The 15835-nt window shown below is 44.8% G+C and overlaps 1 protein-coding gene across 2 annotated transcripts in view; it reads right to left on the reverse strand.

Moving 5' to 3' along the window:
• The window catches only part of LOC126475317 (DNA-binding protein D-ETS-4), a 164094-nt gene that overhangs the window by 40864 nt on the left and 107395 nt on the right, over positions 1 to 15835 (reverse strand). Inside the window, exon 1 of one of the 2 annotated variants that reach the window (XM_050103099.1) lies at positions 14817 to 14872. The exons of the other annotated variant lie outside the window; for it this stretch is intronic. The gene's annotated coding sequence lies outside the window, so the exon portion shown is untranslated. Of the gene's footprint in view, positions 1 to 14816; positions 14873 to 15835 lie in introns of those variants that run through there. 2 annotated transcript variants of the gene reach the window in all.

Genomic DNA, 15835 nt, shown 5'->3' on the forward strand with positions numbered 1-15835 from the left:
GCTTCACTTTACACAGTCGTCGCACACATGGCAAGTTCAGGGGCACAGCATTCATCTTGCTTCATTTAACATAGTACTTGCACACGTAGCATGCCCTTGTGAAATACCTCAGCAAACCATTTACGACGCTATCTATAGTTTTAACCTGTTCCATGATGGTATCTTCCCCTGAAATACAGCTTTGATAGGGGTGGCTGTCACGTTCAGCGAAAGTTTCAAACAGAGGTGTGTTCAAAATGGTTCAAATGGCTCTGAGCACTATGGGACTTAACATCTGAGGCCATCAGTCCCCTAGAACTTAGAACTACTTAAACCTAACTAACCTAAGGACAGCACACAACACCCAGTCATCACGAGGCAGAGAAAATCCCTGACCCCGCCGGGAACCGGGGCAGAGGTGTGTAAGTGGGACGATGGGCTGCTTACGGGAGTTACTTAACCGAGCTAGCCACTTCGCAGAATGACATGAAGGGAAGCAACAGAGCAAAAGCAGACGAACCACGGAAGCAAGTGGGCGGTGTACCGCTCCTGAAGGCAGGCTTCGGTGGGTGGCGCCTCGCGACCCGCGACTGCGGGTATGTTTACGGCGGCTCGTCACCGCTGTGACGTCATCGTCGAGTGGGAGGACGAGCATGCATATTTATGGCCGTGAGGACTGGGCGGCGTTGCCAGCTATTTGCCCACCCGCGGTATGTCCGCAGGTGTCCGCCAACCTGATCCACCGGGTTTTTCCCACGGACAGTCTGCGAGCCGGTGCAGCTCATATATGACCTCCCGCGTTCATGCCGCGCGCACTCCAAATGAGCAGGTACTGCCGCACTGGACAACAGCTTCGCTCTCACCTCTAGAAAATTTATATCTGCATGCCACATTGAGGCGAGTCGCATTAGTAATGAGTTACCAAGTCTCTTTCCATTTTCTCATGTTAAGCACCCTACTGGATAAGCCCAAATTTCGCTTCTTTTATCAAATGGTTCAAATGGCTCTAAACACTATGGGACTTAACGTCTGAGGTCATCAGCCCCCTAGAATTTAGAACTACTTAAACCTAACTAACCTAAGGACATCACACACATCCATGCCCGAGGCAGGATTCGAACCTGCGACCGTAGCGGTCGCGCGGTTTCAGACTGTAGCGCCTAGAACCGCTCGGCCACTCCGGCCGGCGCTTCTTTTATCCTCGCGGTCATTACGCGAGGCGCAAGTTACAGCTATCATCAACCTGAAAACAAAAGTTCTCTTCTAGAGTGGACGGAGGAAGGGAGATTAGAATTTAATATGCCGTTGACAACGAGGTCATTAGAGACGAAGCGCAAGCTCGGATTACGAAAAGATGGGGATGGAAATCGACCGTGCATTTATCAGGTGAACCATCCCGCATTTGCCGGGAGCGGTTTAGGAAAATCACGGGACACCTAAATCTGGATGGCTGAAGGAGGATTTGACCGGCTGGAGGAGGACATGACCTTTCGTCCTCCAGAATGTAAATCGTGTGCGCTAACCGCTGTGTCACCTCGGTCAATAAATACTAGATGTGATCTTGTTCTGCCCTTCTGACTGACTTACCCAATTACTGGGGGACCTGTAATTCAACATGGCCTTAGAACCACTGACTTAGGATTCATAGGCCGACAATGAGCCACCGAGCCACACGGTGATTTTACTGCTACTACCGCTGAGTTTTATGCAGCCCGCAACGCCTGCAAATACCACTCACAAGATTTTTATATTCTCTCGCCCGCTAAACGAAACTGTCAGTCCTCAAGAAAAAAATGAAGAGGTCTTTTTTTGTAGGGCATTTAATGTAGTAAAATTTTGATCTGGGGTACATTTTGGCTAGAGGCTGTAGCTTTCGATTTATTCAAGGAAAACGCACAAAAGTGACCTTCAGACACATTGTTCTTGAATAACTCGAAAACTGTGGCCGTCAGCGTAAACATATCCCAGTACAAAATTTAACTACATTAAATGTCCTACAAAAAAGCCCTATTCATTTTTCTGTACGAGTAATAGTTCGCACATAGCAAGCGACGGAACATGAGAATTTTGCACGTAGTATTTGAAGGCGCTGAGAGTTGCATAAAACCCAGTGTTAGGTGCAGTTCAATTTCAAGAGTACTACTTATAGCCTCCTCATTTGAGATATTCAGTACATTTCCCTTCTTATGTGATATTAATGTCATGTTTGTGTACCCTCCCCACGTTGAGATCTAATATTTTAGACGTATTGGTTTATCAATTGTCTTTCCATTCCACCATTATTCTCATCTCTGTCCAGTTTTTCCTGAGTTAATTAACAAATTTGGTTCCTGTCTCCCATTCAGTTGTCTACGGTACACTTCTGGTCATTCCATCTATGTCTATGCCGATCACTTGACCAGCTCTATTCATTCTGATTTCTCATGATACTTCATTTTGTGCCATGGATTCGCATTGATCTCCACTCTTAACTCAGACCTCTTCTGTTTGGGGTTTTCTTACGGATGTTTCTTAAAAATGTTATGCTTAGATTTGTTACAATGCTGTATTGTTTGGGATTGATGTAGCCTATTACAAAGTGAAAAATTTTGAACGCGAAGGGGCTGTTGCGTTCGTTTTGTAAAGTCTTTGAACAACTGCCATACATTTTTGCAGCACAAGAAACAGTTCTGATGTTTCACTCAGCAAGCGACAGCTTCTGTGTTTGACCAATGTTATTTTAGTAAAATTTAAGTCGTTGGTCTTATGGATTGTAAGACTGTGTTGACTGAGTTAAGCTGCCTAACAAGAAAGGTGTGCATTCTTCACCCGCTTTCTTTCACTTTGTGTCGGAAGAGCGAGCTTTGAATGCCGCTGACTGACGAATGCACGCCGGCTGTAGCGGCGTGTTGGTGTTATTGATGACGATGACAGATTATTTATTTCATTTTATTTAGTGTAGAGAAAAACTACTTAAAAATTTGACATACGTAGAACAGAAAAATGATAAAGAAAACATACCTACGAAAATATTAATGAGGTACCTGTCTATCAAAAGCCACTATTAATTTCAGAGCCTCATCATAACACTACGTCAGTGGAACTTAACAGCGCAATAGGGTTAGGATTCCATTTATGAAGGAATGCTTAGCATCTTGCATGTCTGGTTCTGAAGCTGAGTGTTCATCAAGTAGTGCCCCATTAGCTCTCCAGCTTTCTTCTAAGTTGCAAGGAGCAGGTTGGTAGAGAATGGCCAGAACTTGGATTACGACTCTCGGGTAACACCGAGACTGAAGTCTTCGACCAACGAAGCGATCACCGTCTACGGTGCCAAATGCTCGCACTCCGTGACATGCTGTGGAAAAGTCTCGTCATCAGGGATTAGGTTACCAACTCATCCCCTTCACTGACAAATACTGGCGATGAAGCTTTCATTCACCACCTAGATTCGAACTGGCTACTCCTGTTTTGGACAGCAACACATTATTACGATTACTGTATTTGTAGTACTGTTATTGTAATGTATATTGTAGTTGGACCTACTGGAAGATGGAAGACCGACCTCTTCACCCTCAGGATACAGGAAGTAGCAAATCGTGAACACTCTCATTCTCCACGTCTGTCTACTCAGACAGACACGGCAGACAAACGCCACGTACCTAAAGAAACCCTATGTTCAAATTTCACATTTCATCTGAAACAGAGACTGGAACGCTATGGACTCAATGAACAAAGTCGCACCTACGTAGACTCCTCTACAGAAGAAAATAACTTGTACCATTTGTGAGTGTGGCGCTGAAAAGCAGACTCCTCACCATGTAGCTCAAGTATGTCCTCCGAGAGCTTCCCCTTGTGATCCAACAAAGTTCCTGGTGATTGCAGAGGGGAATGAGTAGACTACATTCGTGGCCTGGAGGTTAGTTTTTAGTTTGAGATAATTGTAAATACTAATTTTAGTGAGGTAACCATACACAAAATACACAACTGGCCATAGCAATTCCTACACTACGAGGATGACGTGCTACAAACGCGAACGTTAAACGACAGGAAGAAAATGCTGTGATATGCAAATGATTACCTTTTCAGAGCATTTACACAAGGATGACGTCGATGGCGACACCTACAACGTGGTGACATGAGGAAAAAAAATGGTTCAAATGGCTCTGAGCACTATGGGACTTAACATCTATGGTCATCAGTCCCCTAGAACTTAGAACTACTTAAACCTAACTAACCTAAGGACATCAGACAACACCCAGTCATCACGAGGCAGAGAAAATCCCTGACCCCGTGACATGAGGAAAGTTTCCAACCGATTTCTCATACACGAACAGCAGTTGACCGGCGTTGCCTGGTGAAACGTTGTTGTGATGCCTCGTGTAAGGAGGAGAAATGCGTACCGTCACGTAACCGACTTTGATAAAGGTCGGATTGTAGCCTATCGCGATTGCGGTTTATCGTATCACGACATTGCTGCTCGTGCTGGTCGAGATCCAATGACTGTTAGCAGAATGTGGAATCGGTGGGTTCAGGAGGGTAATGCGGAACGCCGTGCTGGATCCCAACGGCCTCGTATCACTAGCAGTCGACATGACAGGCATCTTATCCGCATGGCTGTAACGGATCGCGCAGCCACGTCTCGATCCCTGAGTCAACAGATGGGGACGTTTGCAAGACAACAACCATCTGCACGAACAGTTCGACGACGTTTGCAGCAGCATGGACTATCAGCTCGGAGACCATGGCTGCGGTTACCCTTGACGCTGCATCACAGACAGGAGCGCCTGCGATGGTGTCTCAACGACGAACCTGGGTGCACGAATAGTAAAACGTCATTTTTTCGGCTGAAAGCAGGTTCCTTTTACAGCATCATGATGGTCGCATCCGTGTTTGGCGACTTCTCGGTGAACGCACATTGGAAGCGTGTATTCGTCATCGCCATATTGGCGTAATACCCGGCGTGATGGTATGGGGCGCCATTGGTTACACATCTCGGTCATCTCTTGTTCGCGTAAACGGCACTTTGAACAATAGACGTTAAATTTCAGATGTGTTAACAACACGTGGCTCTACCCTTCATTCGATCCCTGCGAAACCCTACATTTCAGCAGGATAATGCACGACCGCATGTTGCAGGTCCTGTACGCGCCTTTCTGAATACAGAAAACGTTCGACTGCTGCCCTGGCCAGCACATTCTCCAGATCTCTCACCAATTGCAAACGTCTGGTCAATGGTGGCCGAGCAACTGGCTCGTCACAATAAGCCAGTCACTACTCTCGATGAACTGTGGTATCGTGTTGCAGCTGCATGGGGAGCTGTACCTGTACGCGCCATCCAAACTCTGTTTGACTCAATTCCCAGGCGTATCAAGGCCGTTATTACGGCCAGAGGTGGGTATTCTGGGTACTGATTTCTCAGGATCTATGCATTCAAATTGCGTGAAATGTAATCACATGTCAGTTCTAGTATATTTGTCCAATGAATACCCGTTTATCATCTGCATTTGTTGTTGGTGTAGCAATTTTAATGGCCAGTAGTGTACATTAATCCACTATAGATAACGATGTTACGGTTGGACAAGAATTGTCGAGTTAGTGAGTCGTGCTTTCGTTCAAGGAACTATTAGATAATAATAATAATAATGAACTAGGATAATTTGAACCGCGGTAGTCAGACAAGGATTCGTAACTGTTCCATCTGAAAACGGATCTGTTATCAGAGCGACCACTTCCTGTAACATGATATGACCAAACAAAGTCTAGAAGCAGTCTCACAGAACAGTATAATAATTTCAAGATAGGATTTTTTTATAAACTGGCAAAAAGTTACAGGCTGAGTCAACGAGACGGAAGCTGAACAAGCTGTTAATAGCAGCCGCGGCTGCAACAGCGGTTCGAGAATTCGGCAGTGCTGACTGGGACAGGCGGCAGGGTGACGTAAGACGCGCGGCGAGAGAAACGCAAGGACGACGGCCCCCGAAACCAATTCCGGCTCCGCTCCGAAAGACCACAGGCGGCGCCGCGAATTCACTGAACCCAGTCTGCCTGGCTGCCTTACTCAAAGGGCGCACTCCGCTGCGTTCACGATCCTCATCTCTCTCTAGACCCCATGCGGAAGGGGACATTGAGCATAATAAGATAACGGGGAACCAAACAAGACGTCCAGTGAACGCACCTGGTGACGACACGATGACTGAGTCTCAAGGCGGCAGACTGCGCAGCCACAAGGCACTGTGATGGGTTTACTCGCCAGCTGACGGCATTCGACGCATGACGTCACGCTAATGTACATACCTCCCTATCACCATGACGCACGCAAGTCCCGTGAGAACCCAATCCACTTTCGATTGCATTCCCACTTTTCGCCTGAGTCATTTCTACACGAGTAAATCTGCGTTCCTTGGCTTCGCCGCAGAAATCAAATAGGTGAATTTCGCCGACAGACCCGATCGGTCCTATCTGGACACATTTTCAGTTCCCTGTACATTTGCCCTATTCTAAAACCACTAGTGAAAGATTTAACCCACATTTATAGTACTCCCGAATGTAGTGTTTGCCTTTTAAGTGCTGTTGAGTTCTCTTTCCACACATCTCTTTTGCGTCAGTTCTGCTTCACAAACTCGTCAAAGAAGCGGCTCCTGAGAATTTTATCCATCTCGGAAGAATGTCTGTAATGATAGGAGCAATGGGGCATTTTATCTTTCAGGTTATGGAAGCGAGTGAGAGTAGCTGTTTCAGGATATAAACTAATAAATTATGTAGACACTTATGCTCCGGGACACCTATGCTCGGGTACAGCTACTGCAAATATAATATATTTTGAAGCAATCGCTGCCGGTCTCTGGCACGAATCCGCCCGGAGGATCAGTGTCGAGGTCCGGTGTGCCGGCCAGCCTGTGGATGGTTTTTAGGCGGTTTTCCATCTGCCACGGCGAATGCGGGCTGGTTCCCCTTATTCCGCCTCAGATACACTATGTCGGCGATTGCTGCCCGCAAACACTGTCTCCACGTATGCGTACGTCATCATTACTCTCCCTCACAAACATTTGGGGTTACACTCGTCTGGTACGAGACGTTCCCAGGGGAGGGGGAGGGGGGGGGGTCCACCGGGGACAATAACCCTGGGTTCGGTGTGGGGCGACGGTTGGGTGAGTGGACTGCTGTAGCCTGTTGCGGGGTTGTGAACCACTGAGGGTTACGGCGGGGACGAAGTCCCTCGGTCGTTTCTAGGTCCCCAGTTCAATACAATACAATCACTGTCTGCTGCAAAATAATTAAAAAAAATTGACATGACCTGGATCCAGCGCTACAACCTGCAAACATTCACCAGATGTATCGTTTGAATGCTCAAGACATTCCTTACACAAATATAGGCACATAACGCAGCAAGTGTCTTACAGGTTGCTGGCATTGGAATTCAGCATAGGACAGCTGGACTTTTTCTTTTGTACTGATCAAGAAAGCACTTAATTTACTGCTTCTCCAATTTCACCTTGAAATCATCTACATACATAGTGTTTATAAACAGCAAATGTACGAGTAATTGTGGAATATGTTATCATTGATAATACCGATAGGAAGCAAGTAATTTCTCACGGTTACGCCTCTTAGCGTCAACGACGTTTATTTTTTGTTTGTATACACAACAATGGTACCAACATTTAAGCTAGCTCATGCTTCCTAGCCCTTCCTCAGGAGAACGTGCAAATGGTTCAAATGGCTCTGACCACTATGGGACTTAACTTCTGAGGTCATCATTCCCCTGGAACTTAGAACTACTTAAACCTAACTAACCTAAGCACATCATACACATCCATGCCCGAGGCAGGATTCGAACCTGCGACTGTAGCGGTCGCGCGGTTCCAGACTGTAACACCTAGAGCCGCTCGGCCACCCAGGCCGGCTCCAGAATGTAACAGCCTTAAATAGAAAACGGCCACGCATCTCTGTTAATAAAATTCAGTTCACAGAAAAATGCGAGTGATTTACACCTGTGCTGTAGAAAAATACTCCGGCGCGCCAGACTAGCCATTAATGGCGAGGGAAAATTACATCCACCCAAGCTATTGAGCTAATTAACATCGAAATAAAACCCGCAGAAACGGCGTGCAACACATCTATTCGATGAAATACGAGTTGCAGACTTGCGCCTCTTAAAACAAATGACTATCAGCCCCCCCCCCTCTCCCCCGCTCTGCATTAGGACCAGAAAAATAACTGATGTCGCCTACGGAAAACAAGATTTCCAACGCCTGATCATTTTTCAGTTATCAAATATATTTATACGAACATAGGAAACTAGTTTTATTATTTTATTCACTTCTGCTGTTATAAGAACGGCAGAGTTTTTAAATGTTGCATAGAAAGTTCTGACACCATGTCCTGCAATCGCTTTTATCACATTATTGCTACAGTTTATGACGACATAATTTAATGTGTGCCCTCTTGTATTTTAAATTTATAGGAATGTGTCATATTTCATCAGTAGGGATGCAGAAATGGTTCAAATGGCTCTAAGCACTATGGGACTTAACATCTGAGGTCATCAGTCCCCTAGAACTTAGAACTACTTAAACCTAACGAACCTAAGGACATCACACACATCCATGCCCGAGGCAGGATTTGAACTTCCGACCGTAGCGGTCGCGCGGTTCCAGACTGAGGCGCCTAGAACCGCTCGGCCACAGCCGCCGGCGGAATGCAGAAGTGAAGGGAAAATATTATTCAGTCACATAGCATTCAGCTGTTGAGAAAACGGACATGAATTTTTATTAACGTTTTACGGTATTAGATACATATTTCTGTGAGAATTCTGTCTCTGCAGCTACGGCCTTTATAGTTAGAAAATGCTAATGTCGCAACTGATACTGCAATAGTATTCATAGTTTTTAATCATTTCCAGAGTGGAAGATCAGTGATAATACTGACGATGACACAGCAGCAAGGAAACAGGTCATGACGCAGGAAAAAAGTATTTTAAATAAGGTGGCCCATACCACTGAATATGTTATTCCGTATATAAACAATAAGATGGAAAGGTAAACAGCGAAGGGTCTAAGTCAGAAGATTCGACACCCGCAGCTTACGTAAACGAGGCCAGCATCCTAATCGGCGTGTCAATAAGCCCAGGACAAACACAAGATATGTGAGTTGTCCATTACAGCTGTGAAAGGTGAGTAGCTTTAAAAAATTGGACTGGGACAGAACAAAGGCGGTAGCGTATCTTGAGCCACCTATTCACAATAAAGAAGGAATGTTTCACTCCAAAACATAACTATATGAGGATTATAACTTAGCAACAGCAACCAGCCACAAGTAAGTTTCGGACCTCGTCAATGAAAGTCACCGTAACCGGTTTCAGACTTGAAAAATCCACCCTCAGAATGAAATAGAAATTTCTGCTGAGGATTCTTATTAGTCTTTCAGTCGTGTGACGATACCCTCAGATTAATATTTCAGATGTAAGTACTAACTGAAAATACACTGTAATGGACGTTTTCCTTTTAGAAAGCGCCCTGCACTTGATAAGTTGCCAATTTATGTCCCTGAACGAAGCAATCGCATATTATGGATGCAGATTTTTAGAATGTTGTCATGTGCAGCAGAGCAATTAACTGCAATATTCTCTTTTATTGGGCGCTATGTGGTAGTAGTGAAACTGACAGCACGTGCTCCAGCTCCCAACGATAAACTAAAGCAACGAACTCAAAGAAGCTGATGTTCCAAAGCTATTAGACAATCGAAACTTTCAAAGATAATCAGTGAGATCACAAGCTGTGGCGTCAACAATAAAAACCTAATAACAATCACCTGAGTTCTCGAGCTCGAAACGAGTTATGGCGGTTTTAAAAAGCTGGTAGCCTTTCGTGTGTTACAATTCACACTTGGGCGCTACAGCCGTGTCACAGTAGTAAGTCTTTTTACACGTAGCTTAAGGCAAAATAACACCTGAAGTTTGATGTCAAATTCACTTCTCAGCACCATCAGCACAGCAAATTTGTAAAATCCACAACCTACGGTAACATAGAAAACTTGTCGAATTCAGGAATAGACGACTTTGCTAGCGATGCACTGATAACAGTATCACGTCACTGCATCTCCCACTGATAACAGGTCACACCGGAAGTTCCGCCGTCGCTCGTCGGCACGCACGATGATCTAGCAGCTCTGCGCACGACGCAACGACGCGGGCGATGTCGATTAATCGCGTGTAGCGATAGGTCGATGCGACGCTCGCACTCACCTGTAGCTGCAGAGGCGCCGCGAGCAAACTGAATGAAGCTAGCGCGCCGTACTACAACCGCCAGTCAATGGGCGACCGTGACGTAGCCGAGACCTCCGCACGCGGCAGCCGCGGTGTTCGCCTGTCACCAGCGCGGGAAAACCTCGCCCTGTCGCCTCGGCGACTTCTATTCTTTCTCGGCTATGGAAATCGCATTATGTCATCGCCAGACAACACTTCCTGGCACGCGCCGGACGTATTTTCCACCTGATCGGCACATAATTACGATCACGAGCACTGCTGGGAAATTTTTTCGCGGAACGCTCTCGTTTATAGCGACTTCTGGGGTCGCTCTGTGGTGACACCCTAGGACTGTTGACGGAACTCGTGTCAAGACAGTTCCTCGATTGTTACTCATCACTGGAAAGAACTAACGTAATCTATCCGCCTTTCCACTTCAATCGTTCCAGAGTTATTTATAGACTGTATCCCCGTTGCTCAATACTAGTGATCTCCGGGCTTGTGGTTTGTGTCGCTGGTCATTGGAACAGGACGCATTCAGGCTCGTAAGGGAAATCCGTACGCAAATCCTCGGACGTCAATCTTTCCATAGTATTAAAAGATTAAATCAGTATTGGTAGAACGCAATGGGAATTCTTCGAAGCTTTGAACCCATAAAACATTAATACATTCATTTTAACACGGATGATTCACGTGTGCCAACTTAACCCATCCCAGAGAAACTTCCAAGTACGCAAAACGCACTCCATGATTTGTTTCTCGGTTCCGCTACACTGATTTAGCTTTGCCGCCCGTTTCAAGACGCAAATTGTATAGAATCTTCAGAGACCGAAGAGGCTTCTAAAGCCCTGTCAAGTGAGTTACTATTGTTTTCCTCGTCCCAGAAGCATTGTTAGTTACTTCCAACGTCACACAACCGTATGGAACATTAGTACTGTGTTTCAGTTTTTAAGGTTTGTCAGATATGCAAACCACGAGCATCCATAAAATGCTCCACATGAAAGTAGAATGTTCAGAGTTTAACGTCTCGTCGACGTCGATGTAGTTAGAGACGAGACATAAGCTCTACCTGAACAGTGAATTGGCTATGACATTTTGAACGAACAGTCCCTGCTTTCGGCTAAGGTGATTCAGCAATATGATGTTGGACCCAAATCAAGAATGCTGAACCATGATTTGAGCGCCATTCTTCCGAAATCCGAGTCCAGTGTTTAAACCACTGCACTATCTCGCTAGGTTCTCAAATTGTGTGGCAGTGAACAAATTCCTTTCTAATGTCATCTTTGTTAGTTTTACAAAAAATGGCTCTGAGCACTATGGGACTTAACATCTATGGTCATCAGTCCCCTAGAACTTAGAACTACTTAAACCTAACTAACCTAAGGACATCACACAACACCCAGTCATCACGAGGCAGAGAAAATCCCTGACCCCGCCGGGAATCGAAGCCGGGAACCCGGGCGTGGGAAGCGATAACGCTACCACACGACCACGAGCTGCGGACGTAAATTTTACACCGCCCACATTTGGTAATTTCAATAGCTATTATCATTGGGAACGAACTCCCGAACAGGAATGCAGTCATTCACCGCTGCGTCATATCATTTGATGAATGAAGAAAACTGCGGTGAAAGGACGAACACAAGAAATCAACGAGATTATAAGGAGTAATTTGATGTCGACCAGTTACGGAAAACCGAGCGAGGTGGCGCAGTGGTTAGACACTGGACTCGCCTTCGGGAGGACGACGGTTCAATCCCGCGTCCGGCCATCCTGATTTAGGTTTTCCGTGATTTCCCTAAATCACTCCAGGCAAATGCCGGGATGGTTCCTCTGAAAGGGCACGGCCGACTTCCTTCCCCATCCTTCCCTAATCCGATGAGACCGATGACCACGCTGTCTGGTCTCCTTCCCCAAAACCAACCAACCAGTTACGGAAACGAGGAAGTGATAAACAGTTCAAATGGTTCAAACGGCTCTGAGCACTATGGGACTTAACATCTGAGGTCATCAGGCCCCTAGAACTTAAGAACTACTTAAACCTAACTAACCTAAGGACATCACACACATCCATGCCCGAGGCAGGATTCGAACCTGCGACCATAGCGGTCGCGCGGTTCCAGCCTGAAGCGCCTAGAACAGCTCGGCCACAGCGGCCGGCTGATAATCGGTGTCAGTTATTTGAGCTTGTTCTCCATTTCACTGGTGACAAAATTTAATTCGGTTGCTTACAAAGGAATAACGCGCCCTTTGCTGATTTGAGCGATTTCTGGCATGCTACGTCACGGGTGTACAGAAAAAGCGACTTCTCACATATGTTGTGTGTGCCCACATGAGAAATAAGCTGTAACGAAAAGGTTCCAGTTCATTCCTAGGTGCTTGCTGTTGTCGTGTCAAAAGCGGCGTTAACGTCAAGAATATTCCTGGAAAAGGGAGCTCCAGCTCTGAATGCAAATAACTGTCTACATGTTCCGCGAAAAACGGCGTACGTCGCCGCAGTTTATGCTGACAACTCGCGTAAAGAGTCAGAGAGACGGTGAACTTTGCTCTTTCACGAATGACCTCTAGTTGTGTGTACACGCGGCGTTCATCATTACGTCCACAGGTCAACACTGGGGCTTACTTCTAAGGCAGTCCGGTAGTTGTTGCTAACGTCTACATCACTGTTGACTTGGACAATATTAACGATGGGAGCATTTAGTTAATAACAGGCCACACTGCCATTCTGATGGATACCAGACTACAATGGTATAGATCCGATCCCCCAGCCAAGCGTTCAATTTTTTACTTCTTGTTTTATGTGAAGCTGTAGGTCTCATCATGGGTGGAGTGATTGTTAAGTGGAAGGAATATGGCAAAATGGCCGCTAGAAACAATGCAAAACCTTTGCTTTCTGAAGCGTTCGGATTTTCCTAAACGAAGCAATCATGCGCTACTTTGGTTGATTTGGTGGACTCGCAGATCAATAGCGCTTCTTCAAAAATGACAGTGCATAACCATCATGAACAACATTAAAAAAACTGACATAATATTTCGGAAATTATGAAATCTAAAATATATTTTGCATGCACTCCTCTTAACCATAGCGCTTCTTCAGAAATGACAGTGCATAACCATCATGAACAACATTAAAAAAACTGACATAATATTTCGGAAATTATGAAATCTAAAATATATTTTGCATGCACTCCTCTTAACCAATCATAAAATTTCAATTCTCTTGAATATAATCTCATTTTTCAGTATAATAGAGCGATATCGAATAAGTTAACCAAATTTTGCATAATGTGTATCGTTATTGGAATGATCGTCCCTTAAGCAAAATTACTTGAAATTCTGTAAGATAATTGCTGGCCCAGCTCTTGTGTTGGGTTGAAAATTGGAGCAGTCATTATCAAAATCACAGCGAGGAGATACAAAGAAACATCAGTAATTAAATGTAGGCATAAATGCCAGTGTCGCATTCTAAGGACGAGTTATGAGCTACGAAAACGAACTGAAGCCTGTACGACAGGTGATATCAAGAAAAATCTAAAATTAAAGTACACAATTGTGAGCTGTATCTGTTAAAATAATATAGTAGCCTTGCAGGCATTTCCAGGACCACATTAATCTAAGTAAGTAACGCAGTTCCCATTGAAAGAAAAGTATCACTTGTATTTAAAAAAGAGAAAAAGGGCTTCACCGCTATGAATGTGAAAAATTGAACACTGACCTCAATATAAGCTTCATCGAACGTCTATGGAGAACACCACTTAAGATACAAAATCAAATACATTCAAAAAAATTCGCAATACTCTATTAAAAGGCTCGATGATGCAGTCTTTCGATAGCTACAATGTTTATGCTGAGCTGAGCCCAATTATCAGATTTTGGTCTGTGGCAAACTTTTTATCGCTGCCTCTCACGACTTGAAGACGGCAGGTATAACACACGCCGTATACTTCTGTCGCTACAAGTTTCCCTCTCAACTGTCGGCTCCGACGGGATTCCCGTCAACCTTGTAACACGCCGCGTCCTCGACTGTGCAGATTTACGGCCCAAAGTACAGTGTTGCCTTTCCTCTGTTGGCACAAATATTGCGAGACACTCGCTAAGATTATATTCCACATTTAATGCATTTCGTACCTCACTGACATTAGTGTACGTGTAATTGTAACATATCGATATTTGGTTAACAGTTGTAATGCGCGCGAAAAGAAACATGTTTCAGAAAGGATATAATCATCATACAGTTTGAAATCTGATATAGAAAGTTTCCACGAAATTTTTTGGTAAAGTTTTATTCGAAACTAAATTCTCGGGTCAACAATATCGAATGTACTTACGATTAATAAATTCTTCGTCTTAAAATCAAAGGTGATACGTCGGAGCTAACAGTTGTTTACACAAATCAGATGATGTTTAAATAAAAAACTAACTATATATAACTCAATCGCTATTCTAAATTAAAGCTGTCGCAATAGTGATTGCCAAAATTTGTAAATGGTGCTATTATAAAAACAAAGTAAGTCCATGACAACACACTCGATAATACAGGCGTGTCTAAAGGAGGCGTTGGATTAAGCTAATGTAGTATTAACATCGGAGTGTTGCATGCTGACAACAAAATTACCTCTCATCCGATGCCGTGCTCGGCAGCCATACCAGTCGAATTGTGCGCGCGCAGCTGGGCGACTGAACAACTGACAGCGTAGGAGCCGCGACCGCGCATGCGCGCGCGGCCTTGAGCGCCGCCAGCGCTGCAGGCGGCAGCTCAAGGTACGACGGGTTTGGGTTTTTCTGACTAGGTCTGTTCCTAAATCTGTACGTTCTACGTGCCTCGGTTGTGTAATAACTCACAGTTAGTTGTATCTCAGTAATCGAATGCTGCATGATACTGTAGTTTGCCAGCACCAGCTATGACCTGCCGCCGTGATCGCGCAGTCGAGGGATCCAGAAAGTAAATAACTGTTTATATTATCCCCATAGCTTACGTGTGTCTTCATTGAGCGCATCATAGTTGAAATATGGAGCAACAAGAGGCAGCACTTATCCCCTAGTTAATACTCTATTTGCGATGATTGAACCAGAATCGACGGGAGAGGCAACCTTCTGGTTAGAAAAGCTTTTGCTTTCAGTGGAAGTATATATTTACTTCCAACATAAAATATAATTTCAAGAAAATTCGAGAAAAATAAACCTAGATATCCACTGCATCGGTTTTAAATCCAGGTGTGACCCATCATGGATTGTCTGCTCCTTTTTCTTCTTCACCCATCGCAGTTCTGGGAAGTTTCTTCAATAAAACTATATTCCATTAGTATCTCAATGTTGATCGAACAACAGCTGGTGTATTCCGTATCTGTTGACTCAGCTCTGTGACAAGTTAACTGAAAGAAAATCGGGCATGATGAAATTTAACTTACCTGTATGATACAGAGGGTGCTTATGTCTCGCTTGAGTTACACAATTTGTAATCTGTTGTGGAGCAAGAAACCGTCTTCGCACGGCTGCGAGTTGCACCCAAAATTGATTGCAGGAGTGAAAGAGTAAGAACGAACTGAATCGTGGAACTGTTGCTTCAACAGTGTGATGTCTCGCAAAGACGCCGTAGGTATTTATGTGTTTCAGCGTCTGTTCTGGATGGTAAAT

This window comes from Schistocerca serialis, chromosome 4 (assembly GCF_023864345.2).
Source record: "Schistocerca serialis cubense isolate TAMUIC-IGC-003099 chromosome 4, iqSchSeri2.2, whole genome shotgun sequence".
Lineage (NCBI taxonomy): Eukaryota > Metazoa > Arthropoda > Insecta > Orthoptera > Acrididae > Schistocerca > Schistocerca serialis.